This window comes from Hemicordylus capensis, chromosome 3 (assembly GCF_027244095.1).
Source record: "Hemicordylus capensis ecotype Gifberg chromosome 3, rHemCap1.1.pri, whole genome shotgun sequence".
In the NCBI taxonomy this organism is placed as follows: Eukaryota; Metazoa; Chordata; class Lepidosauria; order Squamata; family Cordylidae; genus Hemicordylus; species Hemicordylus capensis.
In genome coordinates, this window is record NC_069659.1 from 265424992 (window position 1) to 265439859 (window position 14868).

Sequence of the window (14868 nt, forward strand, 5' to 3'; positions counted from 1 at the left end):
CTCTGGCCTATTGCAGTCCTTTGTGAATGGACCTAGGAGGCACTTTCAGGGAAATGCCTTGCCAGAATGACCTTTTGTCTGGAATGCAGGCCGCATTTCTCTTCCAAACAGGCTAGGGACAGGAATTGGCTGAAAGGCTAAATTTCAGAGGCACACTAGAGCACACCCAAAATGGTGCAGCAAGCATGGCTAGTAACAAATTGTTATGCACACACCAAGAGCAGCCAAACACAAACCTACATTGCTGGCCAGGGAGCACCTACTAGCCTCTATTCCTGACTTGACTTTGTTTGTGCAAGCATCTGCAGCCCTGGAAGTGTGTACTTCACACACACACACCGCCCCCCCATGAATCTCTACTTCCTGTCCAGAAACAGGTTCTGATATACTGAGATTGGGAACTCAACATCTGTAACTTACTTCAATTCTCAGTTGCAGACTTTGGGTTCCCTGGCAGATGTAGGCCAGGATATGCCAAGATTGGTGGTGGGTTCAGATGTCACAACCAACCTTGGCTTATTGGAACCTGGATAGGAAGTAGAGGCTCACACATGAATGGCGAGGAGTGCATGCTCCCAGGGCTGCAGGTGCTCATGTGGACTTCAGGTGCTGTTGTTACAGGTGAAGCCAATCATAGTCTTCTTCTGCCTTTTTTCTTCCGAGTTTGTTCTTCCACAGAAAAAATAGGGAGAAGCTCACTTCATCAATAACATGAAACAGTGATTCAATATCTGTCCAGACCCTTAACAGGTTCTTCATCTTCCAGATAATTATTAGGACTAGCTCTGCAATGCCACACCCAGCAGATGGCAACAAAAACAGAAGGACCTTCACTTGATGTTGTTGTTGAATTATTTACCGTGTATTTTATTTGAGAAGATAAAATTTATAGTCATTTGGGGAAAGCTTTTCATAAGAACAACTAGAAGACAAACAAATAACATCTACTAATGCATCTGTGATATGCATATATGCAATTAAAATGAAATCTATATTATTTGCTGCCTTGCAGAACACCAGCACATTTATAAGCCCCTGGACAGCAGTTCTCACACAGAGAAGTGGAAAGCTGTAAACTTGTCTTATAAATACAGAGCGCTGCCAAGAATAGTCAAGAAAAATTTCAACATTGGGCAAAATATATGGCTTGAGTTTCGCTGATTCAAAGTTCTCAAATCAGGTCACACACCCCTTCATTTTGCAAGCTTCAGAAGTAACATGTTCATATTTATTCATATATTATTATTTATATTTCTATACCACTTTTCTGCTCAGAAAACAATGTACTATCTACAAATGGTGTAGACGTCTTTCTTATTTATTTATTTATTTATCTATCTATTTATTTGTTTGTTTACTTATTTGAAGAGAGATATCAGATAGTATAACAAGGAAAATCCCATGAACTAAAAAACCCAGACATTTAGAATTCAAACTAGTTCTGTGAAAGGGGAGGCACCACTAGAGCAGGAAATGCATGCCATTCTATCCTGTGTGTCTGTACTTTAAGTCATGCTCTGTTCAGTGGGGCATGCTTCCAGTAAGTATACATAGAATTGTAGCCTGATTTTGTAAAACTGAACAGCAATGAGAGATTGACAAAAATAAAAGCTTTGTGAAATAGTTGGTGTACTAAAAGGAAAATGAATATTTGTGGGTAAATGTGGATGTGACATGATTTTATGGCATGTCTTGGAAACAGATTTAATATCAAGTTCTGAGATCTTGAGGAAAACTTTACTTCAAGATTATATGTAAAGGAGGAAAGGAGGAAAAGAGGAAAAGATTTGCAAATTAATGTCTGTAAACCAGTCCAGCAATGTCATTTAATGACAAAATAAGAGATAATTGTTTGGTTCAATCAGAGACATTACACAGCTGCAAGACATGAGAAAAAAATGTTCAGTAGTGCCCCTCATAGGGACTTGACTTTTTAAGCAAAGGATGCAGTTTTCATATCTGCTGGCACAGAAAATGATGCAAGACAACTGGAGAGAGGTGGTTAGCGTCATCTAAGAAATGACAAGGAAAAACTCAGTGCCACGAGTTGGAAACTTGCTGCCAGCTGCCAGAATGATTGTAGCCAGAAGCTTGAAAAATAATAAGAAGCCATCTGCTGAGGAATTGCTAAAGAAGGCTCAACATGTTGGGTTCAATAGGTTCTATTAATGTCCTGATTGATCTTTATGAGTTACTACCACCCTAGCCATTTAGGCTGGAATTGCCAGCACTCATTTACTCAGTTTTTACGGATTTTACACAGGATCCAGATGATGCCCTTTGCAACCAGCTTCATTCATGTATTTTCTGTGGTGTCCTCCTATCTTTATTCACAACAGATGTGTGGCCATTTTTAACATTTAATGTGCAAGTATGGACTGGTAAAGCACTACTGTGACTACTACCACTCAAGCTATTATCCCTACAACTAGAGGCTTCCCTGTTCTTTTGCTTCTGCTCTTGTAATTGCTTCCTGTTTAATAAGAAATGTTGTAAAACTGACTAAGGCTGTTCCCATGAGCATGTTCTCATAAGGCTGTTCTCATGAGGTGCTACCTGCCCATCTAACTCCACTTTGGAGCCCAACCGTTTTCTGAGCTTAAGGGCGCAAGCACACCCTTAACCCCAGCACCAGGATTGTGTATGTGCTCAGGCTGCTTGCACAGAGACAGGTGCCTAGAGTGTCCATCACAAAGGGGTATCCCCCAATGCATCATGCTTATTATGCAGTGCATTGTGGGATACGTGGAGGCCAGGATGCATTGTCCCGGCCTCTGGAGATCCTCACTGCATGTAGCAGTGCAGACCATGTGGTCTGTGCTCCTACCAATGCTGCAGGATCATCTGGGTGGAAGGTAAGTTTTGCACAGCCTTCCCACTGCCTGCCCTGCCCGTCTCCCAGTTGTGTGAATAGCCTTACTGCCTTTTCTCTTCAGAGTTGGGAACCTTATATACTGGTTTCCAGAGCAATTCCTCATTACTCATTTAATTCTTAAAAATTATCACTATTTTCCAGTACTAGAATTGTGGGGATGTATGCATACACAGGCATTTATGAATTCACTTACCACCTCACCAGTGGTGGCACCCAGCACCACACAGCTCTCCTCACCAGAGATCTAATTTTCACTGCCATTTTAAAGAAGAAGGAGGAGGAGGAGGAGGAGAAGAAGGAGGAGGAGGAGGAGGAGGAGGAATCCTTTCTGAGTAGTTGTGAGAGAGGGCTCCCACTGTTTTCCCACCATCTTTGTATCCCAGTGCAAATGATAGAAAACCTGTTTCTCCCCTAAGATCTCTGCCTGTGTGCCCAAAAAGGAGACGAGAGGATATTGATGGTGACCACAAATAATGGCTAGTTAGTGAGATAAGCCTAGATTTGTGGATTCCTATACATATACATATATTAAACTATTTTGGAAATCCATAGTTAAAGTCCCATCCGCAGGAAGAATAAATTGACCATGAAGGGGCAATTGAGTAATGTCATGTCCCCAGGCATTAGAGGAAGCAATTATCAACCACAAAGCCACAAGGCCGAGCCCTTTCACCCTGCTCTTTTTCCCAGTGAAAATGGCCCCCAGTTCACTGTTTCTCCCTTTTTTCTCTGAAGGAAAATGATGAGGAGGAAAGGGTAAATTGCCTCCTCCCTTAGCTCTGCTGCTCTCATGAAGTTGGCAAGCCTGTATGGACTGAAATTTTTATATATATAAAAAGAAAACATTGCTATGCCATATAATATGCAGATTGGCCCAAATTGGTTCAAAATTTTCCTTGAATCTAAATCACTTGCTAGCTACAATGTGTTGACAGTTTGCCACATAGTTCTTTATCAAGTGCTGTTGCCCATTGTATGCCACATAGCTCCAGGGTAGTTATAATTATGTTAAATGGAGGACACTCTGTCCATGTAATGCTGGCATTATCTCCCATGGCTGATTACAATGTTGATCTCATTTTCCTCCTCTTACCTCCAGTTTGTTTCCTATGATTCATGCTGACTTGTCTTGGGTGACATTCAATAATTTTTCAAGCGTAGGTTATTGCTTTTATACAAGAGAAAGAAAACTCGTAAATCTGTCCACCATTAAACTCTCCGTTCATCCCCTGTTCACAATGCTCACTTAACATGTAAATTGTAGATTGTGAGCCCTTTGGGGAGGGATCCATCTTATTTAGTTATTATTTCTCTGTGTAAACTGCTTTGGGACCTTTGTTGAAAAGCGATATATAAATATCTGTTGTTGTTGTTGTTGTTGTTAAAGGATTAGGGTGATTGGAGAAGTCAATGGGTGTAAAGCTTCTGAAGTGGTTTTATACTTATGGAACATTTGGTGGCAATGCCAGCTTCGGTTTGAGGAGGATATTGGTAAGCTGCGGACTCATCCGCCATGAGTACTCCCTTCTAAGGGCCCACTCCCAAGCAATGCTCCAGCAATCCCACCCCCCAGCAATGTTCCAGAATGATTGTACACTAGGGGCATTGTAGGATAAAAATAGTGGCCGGGGGTGTATCTAGGATAGGGCAGGCAGGGCACGTACCCCAGGTGCCACTTGAAGGGGGGCACCATTTTTTAAAAATGAAAAACTTTTTTAAAATGGCCACTGAAAACAAAATGGCCACCATGCATGCTTAAATGGCCTCTGTGAGGCCCTAGGCCATACCAAGCCTCACAGAGGCCATTTGAGCATGTGTGGTGGTCATTTTGTTTTTGGCAGCCATTTAAATATTATTTAAAAATGACCACCGCACATGCTCAAATGGTCCCTGCGAGACCCTAGGCCTTGCCAGGCCTTGCAGAGGTAATGTCATGTAATGTAAAACTTTATTTCGGTCGTAGACCAGCAATACAACAATATTAAAATAATAATGATGATAATAATAATAAGATGATAATATAAAATCAGACTACATTTATATGCATTTGGCATATTATATAACAATATTTGGCCACGATATGAATAACATCCGGATTAGGATTAGTGAGCAAATAGTTTAAATAAAAATCCTCTCCACGACCCGGAAAATTAATCAAAAGTGGGGCAATTTGTTGGCGTCTTATGTCTCTGTAATATTCACAATGCAGTAAAACATGAGCAGTTGTTTCAACGTTACCAGATCCACAAGGGCATAATCTTGATGCGTATGGTATACCCTGGAATCTCCCATGGAGCACAGCTGTTGGGAGAGCATTTACACGAGCAAGTGTTAGAGCTCGTCTAAATTTTGGAATTAAGATGCTACTTAAATATGTAGCAGCCTTGAGCTCGGTACACTGACTACCTATGTAAATGCTACTCGGTAACTTTTCATGTTCCATCTGCAACTCCACGTCATGGATACATTGCAGAGGTCATTTGAGCATGCATGGCAGCCTCCAAAATGGCCACCATGCCGAGCTTTGTAGGCCCAAACAGGCCCAAATATCAGCCTGGGACGGGCTGCGGTGGTGAATTAAGAGGCTGGCGGGGGGACCTTTGCAGACTCCCACCCCCCACAGCCTTTAGGAAGCCCCCCAAAGGGGCTACAGGTAAAAATATTTTTTTAATTTAATAGAATATAAGTCATTGTACACATATTTAATTTCGCACTATGTACAGAGAATCAGGGCTTGTAAATACTGAGCTGAAGCTTATGAGCTAGGATTGTATTCATTTGCTCTTACTTTGCTTCTTGTGATAAGTGAGTTAAATATGATGTCTTAATAATATGGCTATTAATGGTGAGTTTGTCTTTGAATAAGTGTGAAATCTTTAGGATTAAGGCCACTGGGAGTTTCTTGCTCTCTTTCTCTCATTTTAACTGTCTTTCTGAAATACTAGAATATATTCCAGGCAGTGACCCAGTTTACTCTGCATATCCTTTAATTATTTTCAGAGTACCTGGGGAAAGTCAAATTCTCCATTGATTTTTAAAACTTATGTAATGGAGATGCTACAATGCATAGTAGAGAATTAGACAGGCACTTCTGTTTAGTTTTCCAAGTACATCTCCACATAGTATTTGGGTATTTCATGAGCCCCCACATACTGAAATTTGTAGTTTTCCAGCATTTTTTGGCCTGGCTATGTCCACTGCTAAATAGTTATTGAAATATTAAAAGATTAATGAGCTTGACTTGTATTTTTGAGCTGATATTATGGCAAAGTTATCTGAAAGTTTGGTGTCAGATGTTTGGACAGGGGGCGCAATTTCAGTGCTTGCCCTAGGCGCTATTTCCCCTATATACTCCTCTTGCCAGCAAAATGGCAACTGGACCCAATCCTTCCCAGGCCCAAAATACTCTTAAAGGTAGGGATCCCAATCACGTAGAAAAAGTCCTCAGCAGGTACAGAAGCTTTTTCAGACATTACAGTGAACAGACTGAGATTGGGTATGCACAATACTTCTCTGTTCCTTCTCCACTCATGCAGATATCTTCTGAAAAGGGCCAGACCAAAGAGAGATGTGATGCTCATTGACAGACCCAGAATATTCATCCATACTGTTGTAAGAACAGAAAATGTCACTTCTACCCAGGGGCGTAGCTAGGGAAGAGGGGGCCCGTGTTCATCCCACTCTCTGGCGGCCCCCCAGAGTGAGGGACATAATGAAGCAAATAGGGAGGGATGTTGCTGGAGGGCCCTCAGGAGCTGGGGGCCTGTGTTTATTGAACCCTTTTGCTCAATTATAGCTACGCCCCTGCTTCTACCACTTGCACATAACTTTGAGCTTTTGCATTATACAGTTAGCCAAAGTTCTGCCATACCTATTTCAATACTTTCGGCAGGAGTCTAGGAAATCTTTCCTCTGTTACTTATTACTCCTCCAGTTGTTGCCCCCCCCCCCCCGCTGAGATATTGGAAAACTTCAGTTGTACTTCACATCTTTGAATCTTCAAATGCTTCTCCCACCTAATAGCATTTGTTTTGTTAACCATTAGTGTGGATGTATTTCCCTTCTTATTGCCATACAAATTCATTACATTAATTCCCAAGTAAGTTATACTGTATCAGACTAAAGAACCCGAATTGAGGAATTCAGCACATACATTTTTCTTAAGCTTTGTTAATATCATCTGCATGGATTCATGTCTCCATTAGGAGACCATTTGTAATGTCCAAGAAAAAACTAGAGAGGGGATGTGGTTGTAAAACAAAAAACAAAAACAAGTGGCAATGGATCAGGGATGCAAATTAGATGGAAAGTATTATTTGTTTTTTAAAATGAACATGATCATCATAGACGATAAAAGAGTCTTGTGGCACTTCAGTTTTAATATAGTATGCATTTGCATGCATTAAATGGCTTTAATCCACAGAAGTGTATGCTATAAGAGATGTGTTAGTCCTTAAGGTGCCACAAGATTCCTTGAGCCAGTTGGTGATATATCCCCAACTGGCCCTTCTAGTCTCAGGATGAGGGGTAGGTATATGTGTATTGCACATGTTCTGCTCCCCTTCCCAGAATGACTACTTTAAAGTAGTGGCTGACATCCAGCACAGCATTACAGAAACACAACTTTGCACTATGGGGCTGGTGTGCCCTTCAAAGGCAGCAATGGGACTGCACAAAAGGCATGATTGTGCAACCAGCATTTCTGCATATTTCCTGACTCAGAACAACAGGAAACTTGTGGAAGCATTGCATGCACAACTGCCCCTTTTATGTAGCCCTGATGCTGCCTGAAGAGTGTAGCAGCCCCCACAGCTCAGTGTTATGCATTCATAGTGCTGAGCTGGATGTCAGCCAGTATTTTCACAATTATACAGAAGTGTTTCACCATACCATGATTATGTAGAGGCATGCTGTCACACTTGGAAGGGAAGCTGGATGTACACACTAGGGATGTGCATGACGATCTTCGGCACCGGCGGGGGTAGAGCTTTAAGGGCGGGGGAGGGTGTACTCACCCCTCCCGCCGCATTTCCCCCGCCAGTGTGCTGTCGGTTTTAAGCCCCTCAGGGCGGCAGCGTTCCTCCCTGCCGCCCCGTTTCTGCCCTCGGCTGGAAGTGGCCGGAAGTTGCGAGTGTGCATGCGCACGCCATGCGTGCACGTGCACACGGCAGAGGGGCGCGCGCGCGCAGCATGTGCGCACACTCGCGACTTCCGGCCACTTCCGGCTGAGGGCAGAAATGGGGCGGCAGGGAGGAACGCTGCCGCCCCGAGGGGCTTAAAACTGACAGCGCGCCGGCAGGGGAAATGCGGCAGGAGGGGTGAGTAAACCCTCCCCCGCCCTTAAAGCTCTATTCCTGCCGGCGCTGAAACGCCGAAGCGGCCCCTAGCCCGAAATGTTTTGGAGGCTTTTACAATGGCCTCCGAAACATTTCGGGCACATGCCTAGTATACACCCCTCTTAACAAATTGGAAGAGCCAGTCAGGCAGTATCAGTCAAACAGGCTCTTTGTTATTTTTGCTGTAACAGACTAATACAGCCATTCTTGTATTATCATTATAGATCATCATGTTTATTTTTTCCAGTGTGGGTGTTCCTTACAATAAGCAGTAGCTGAGAAGTTATCTTTCGTTCAGCACCTCTTGTTACTGAGGATGTGATAGGTCTTATCTCTCATTTTCATAACAACGCTGTAATTGTCAATAAAGCTTCTCAGTTACAATTTGCCAAAAGCAATCTTGGCTGAACTTGAATTTGAACTCAAGTTTTATTATTAATAGCCACAAGCATGTTTTCCATTCAGTGATAAACATCACTATAACATTGCATGATGATTTTTGTGAGAAATGAGCATAGAGATGAAATGCCACTGGAAAGGATATATTGCTACACATCACCTCAAATATTTTTCAATGCAGGCAATTCACATATTCAGCTGAAAGTCTAAGTCAGACACAGAGCTAGAGCAAAACATGAACCCATATCATAATCTGTGAATCAGTTTGCAATGTGGAAATATAGCCACCCACCCCAGCTTGTACAGGGCACAGTGTCTTTGCCTCAGACTCTGTTCAAATGAAGCATGAGGCTTTGGGGCTATGTGATTGGAGAAGGAGGGTGGAGGGGGCCAGCATGCTCCTACTGGTGGCCTGTCCTCCATTCCCCCTCAGTCCAGCTTTGAAAGCAACCCCTCCCTCCCATCCCTAGGCATTGTGCGGGTTTTGGCTGGTTATTCTTTTGGGGGGCCGGGTAAGCATTTTTTGTCCTTCTGCTGATTGGCTTAGGCTGGAGTTCTTTTTCGCCTACCTTGCTCTGCTCCCCTTAGTTAGCTAAGCTTTCTGGTCACAACAGCAGGCACAGTGCATGTAAATGGGTAGTGTCGGGTGGTGAGCACCTTAAAGCATGTATTTGGCATCAGGAGGAGTCCTTGGCAGTCCTTAGGGACTTTATGGCCAAGAATTGCTGGCTTTGGACTTACTCCAGCCTGCTGATGGATCACTCATCTTAAAGGACTTTACAGCATGAGGGCGGTGATCTTGAGGCAGGTAGCTTTGACAATAAGTCGTCTTAGATGGCAACATTAACCTCAGGGTTGATGTTGGCCAGAGCCAAGGTGTATTGCCCGTTTATGCTTAGGTTGATTTGCTGTGGTCAGCGAATCTTTAATTGCTACACTGTGTGTGTGTGGTGGAGGGGAGACAGCCAATCCTCCTTCCTTTGTCTGAATAATTTGAATAAAGTTGTGGCCCTTTAATTTCAATTATCTGTCTCATGTCTTCATTTGGGTCTGGGTGCAAACCCACTACTTGCCTTTTACATGGTTTACATCCCCACTGGTTCCTAGGGATGTGCAAACAGGTTCAATGTCGAACAAGATTAATGACGAACCTGTTCGGTTCAACCGTTCGGGGTCGAACCAAACCACCCACTGTTTGGTCCGACCCCAGACTGAACACCCATGAATGTTTGAAGGGTTTGTGGACCATTTTCCTTAAAAAATTTTTTAAAAAACCTTATTCCCCCTCAGTTGAGTTCCTGCAGGCAGCAGGGGGCTCCGCGGAGGTTCCCCCTCCCCCCCCCGCTGGCTTTCCTCATGCCCCCCTCGGCCGGTTCGGCTGCTCTCTGGCTGGTTTTTGGCCTTCACCCAGTGGCACGGCAGACATTTTGGAAGCCATTTTAGAGGCTGTGCACCCAGGCCATGCAGAAGCCAAGTGCACAGGTGCATGGCCTGCAAAATGGCCACCACGCTGCTGGGTGTAGGCCGAAAACTGGCCAAACCAGCCGAGTGGGACATGAGGAAGGCCAGCGAGGGGAGGGGGAACCTCCGCAGACCCCCGCCCCCCTCGCTCCCTCCAGGAATTCTCCCAAGGGGAAATCAAGTTTTAAAAATTTTTTAAAAGGAAAATGGTCTGTGAACCCCTCCAGACTGAACCAAACCTGGAGGGGTGGGTGGGTTGAGGGGTTGCTGGTCCAAACTGGCCCGGTCTGATTCTATTCCGTTCTGGACTTGAACCAAACCGGGCCAGCCAGTTCCGTGCACATTCCTACTGATTTCTGCTGCTTGGAAAGAAGAAAAGACTCCAAAAAAGAACTGGACATTAAAGGTGTATTCCTACCTCTTTGTGTGGGAAAGTCCCATCACCAAAATTTTATATTTTGGTCTTTCATTTACAGGGCTGAGATCTGGGCCAAACTACTAAAGATAGAAATCTCTCAGTGCTAATCAGTGGTAAGAACTATTTTTAGCATTTCAATTGAGAAAATATTGGCATAAATTTCTTTGAAAAGACATCAGCTATTTGTATCCGGGAATTAAAAAGTGGGACAAGCAATTTTTCCCAGTCGAGCAATAACACGAGGGACACATAACCCCAGAATGTATTTTTGAATGGTCCATTTACATAGAAAGCTGAATAGACATGTCTTCTATGTGTCCTTGATACATGTGCCCTCCACAAAGTTGTCTGCTCCTTTTAAAAAGCTATTTTTATGGCCCCGAAATGTTTAAAAAAACAACACAACAACATGTGCAGATGAAAGTCAGGGTTGAACCTACTGGCCCTATCCAAACCTCGATTGTTAACTGTAACATTTACACAGGAGTCACGAAGGGAGACATATCCTTTTTTCAGGGTATGGATCATGTACAAGGAGCCTGCCTGTGTTTGGGCATATGTCTTCTAGTAGCTTAGAAGAGCATCACTACCATTCAGAAACCTCTATTTTCTCTTTTACCAGATATGTTTATGATATATTTATATTTTAACTCTCTATATAGGCTAACGTGATGTACAATGTTAAGGAGACAGAAAGCTGTGCCCTAGGGCTCTGCAGAAAAAAGCCCCAGTGCTGTTAAGAATGGGCCATTGTACTATGTGTAGCAGCATTCCTGCAGTTTTCTCCATTTGTGACAGTGGTGAAAACTGAAGAAGCACTGCTAACACAACCACCCATTCTTAATTGCATTGGGGTTGCCTTCTGATTCTGCAGAAGCCCTGAGGTGTGGCATTAGATCTCCATAAATCATTACATAATTTTACCCACTATATTTATATTTTTACCCAAATACCAGACATATTAGGGTAGGCCTGGATGTCTCCGTGGCTGCCCAGGGCTTTGGAATGCATTCCTGTCAAAATAAGAGCTTCTCCATCTCTGACTGCTATTTATATGACCCTTAAGAAACACCTGTTTTCTCAAGCTTTTAAGTACAACTAATTTAAAACTGTTTAACTGATTTACTCTGTGAAATTGTTTTCACTGCTTTATTACTCTGTGAAAGTGTTTTAACTGTTTTTATTCTGTGTAAGTGTATTAATTGTTTTTATTCTGTTTTTATATTGTATTTTGGACTATATTGGACTATATATTGTATTTTGGACCATATATATATATATTTAAATAAATATAATATTTATGAAGAGCCATAGGACCAAAACTCGATACAGCAACAGATGGGTATAAATATTTATTCATTCATAATATTTATATACTGCCAGGCTCTTCATTGCCTTGTAAAAACTGTTGGCTGACATCCTGACTAACAAAGCACCAGTGCATCTGAAAAGTTTAACTAACTCAGCTCCACTTCTGGCTCAACAGTAGAGGCATATTTTGACATGCCTCCTCTTCCCCCCAAAATGTCCTACCTGTAAATATGTCCCTGAGGGTTGCACAGCCATCAAGAATATGTTTTCAGGTGATACAGAGGCCTTCTAGAACACACACACACAACACCCTTGTGCAGCACTGGTCTGGAACTCTTCAGAAGCTCTGGTGCTACACTGATGCTTCTCTTGTTGCACTGATGCTTTGTTAGGATGTCAGCCATTGAGGCTCTTCAAACTGCTTATAGTGTTTGAGTATAGGCTGGGTGGAAAGGAGAGCTAGTCTTGTGGTAGCAAGCATGACTTGTCCCCATAGCTAAGCAGGGTCTGCCCTGGTTGCATCTGAATGGGAGACTTGATGTGTGAGTACTACAAGATATTCCCCTCAGGGGATGAAGCTGCTTTGGGAAGAGCAGAAGGTTTCAAGTTCCCTCCCTGGCTTCTCCAAGATAGGGCTGAGAGAGATTCCTGCCTGCAACCTTGGAGAAGCCACTGCCAGTCTGTGAAGACAATACTGAGCTAGATAGACCAATGGTCTGACTCAGTATATGGCAGCTTCCTATGTTCCTATGTTCCTATGACCGGCCAGTCTGGCAGTTCCTCTTGTGATGGCATTGCATAAATGGGTATCTTCACATAATGAGGTACATAAATGCAAAAATAAAATAAAAGTGCAAGTGTCTGTGTATGTGTGTGTGTGTTAATTCTAATGAGCTGAAAAAGCTACACCACCAGACTACTTGGACAAGAGATATTAAATTCAAAACCTGATTAAACCAAAACCAAAACCTGACCACACCAATAAGCAGGCTTAGGATACTCAAAGGGATAATCTGTTTGGCAGTGACCTGACAGCAACAACCATTTCTGATAGTGGCTTCATAGACCAACTTCCTATGTACCAAGGCTAAATGTCCTGGTCAGAGAGAGTGTAACAGCTCCAGTCACTCGCCATATGTTCCAGGTGGATCTTCTCAGGAGCAAAGCTATCTACTTGAGAGTAATACACAAAAACTGTGGAGCGCGGAGAGAAAGGAAGTATGTCCTTACCCCAGTCCCATGCTGATTGTGAACTTGAGACAGGAAACCATCTCCACACTCTTTTTATTAAGAAAACCAACTTGAGAACTTTTGTTTTGGTTGAAAAATGCTATGTAACGGTTCCAAATAATAAAACAACAACAACCATACGCCTGTTGATCTACTAGAAAAATCTGAAAATTGAACATTTGTTCAACTGCCCTCAATGCAGATGCAGAGTGTACTAAAAATGGATAAACTATTCCCACACTAGTTTCAATGCTAAATTCAGTATACACAGTTCTGGAAACTGAGATTGTTAGGAAAGTATGAAAATTAGACTTATTTAACCTCTACAAAGAAGAATTCAGGACATTATATTTGCCTAATGATAGTGGGCAGCTATCCACCACGGTGTGGGTGCAGGACACACACACACGACCATAGAGTTAGGGCATTCCATGGTCTTTCACACATTGGAATCCGCTTGGGGTGGTGGGGTGGGAGAGGGTGACTCAGTGGTGGAATTCAGAAGGCTGCCAGAAATATGGATCTATGCTTATGAAATGTATGTTACATTTATCGGTGAGTTAATACAGATGCCAGACTGTGCCAGCATATTCTCCTTCTGATATGGCAAGCATTTTATATGATGTTATTCATTTCTCCAGATAACAAGTACATTAAGCGGAAAGCAATTGAACAAGCTGCATTTGCTACCTAATATACTTCAGTGCTAGTACAACTAGAGAAATGTTAAGAAAACATGAGAGCGGGTATCTGGCTCCCTGGCAGGAGCACAGGAGAGCTACTGATTAAATCTTAATGTGCCTTTTAATAGTATTATCAACCATTCCTATGGCATTTTCAGAAAGGTTTCTGAGGTGAATGTGTGAAGTCTACAGTAACATCCATTAAGTGTACATCTCAGCAGAAAATGGAAGAAAATACATATGCAGTGTATACTGACGCTTTAGAGGCCAAGGGATTCTGTAAAGGAATTCATTAGTTAGAGTTTCTGCATATTGTTTCCATAGCCTTGTTCAGTTGTTTTCTTCTATGTGTATGCTGAATATGTGGACGAGGCAAGACCATGAGATCATTCACATGACCAGGTGGACAGGCGAGTGAGAGGAAGGCTTCACTTCACTCACCTTCCCGCCAGATGATTGAGAGAATGTTGCTAGAAGTGCAGTCTGTGCTCCCACAAGCACAGTACATTGGGGCATGACCCAGGCCACGCAGAGGGCCATTGCGCAGGCATGGGGGCCTCCAAAATGGCCACTGTGACAGGGGAAAGGCCTGAATGGGCTGAAGAACAGCCAAACGGGGCCATTTTTGAAGGGAAAAGGTTGGCAAGGGGGAACCTCCATGGATCCCCCGCCCCCTGCCTTGAACGCCCCCCCCAGGGGGTAATTTAAAAAATATACATTTTTACGTTGAAAAGTGTTGTGAACCCCCCCCCCCGATGGGGAGGGGTTGAACCACATGTGGGGGGGTTGAGGGGGTGCCTGACCAAACTGTCTCGGTCCGGTTCCGTGCACACCCCTAATCAGCACTGTAGTGATAATTTCCCCATCATTCCTAATGGGAGAAGCACTGCTACAGCACTGAAACAATTCTTAGTTTCCACAAAGCCTCTGCATCTTGCTAACAGCATGGTTGGAGTGTGGAATTACTAGGAACCAATGCATGCACCCTACTCTTGGATAAATGGGTGCTGTGCAGTCTGTCAGCCACTGTCACATAGACAAATCTGATTGACCACAGCGTAGCATTATGTGATGGAGTTTACTAGGCCTTTGCAAAATCGGCTCAGTAAAATCAGACGTGCCACCTAATGGCACAGTGGGGAAGTAACTTGCCTA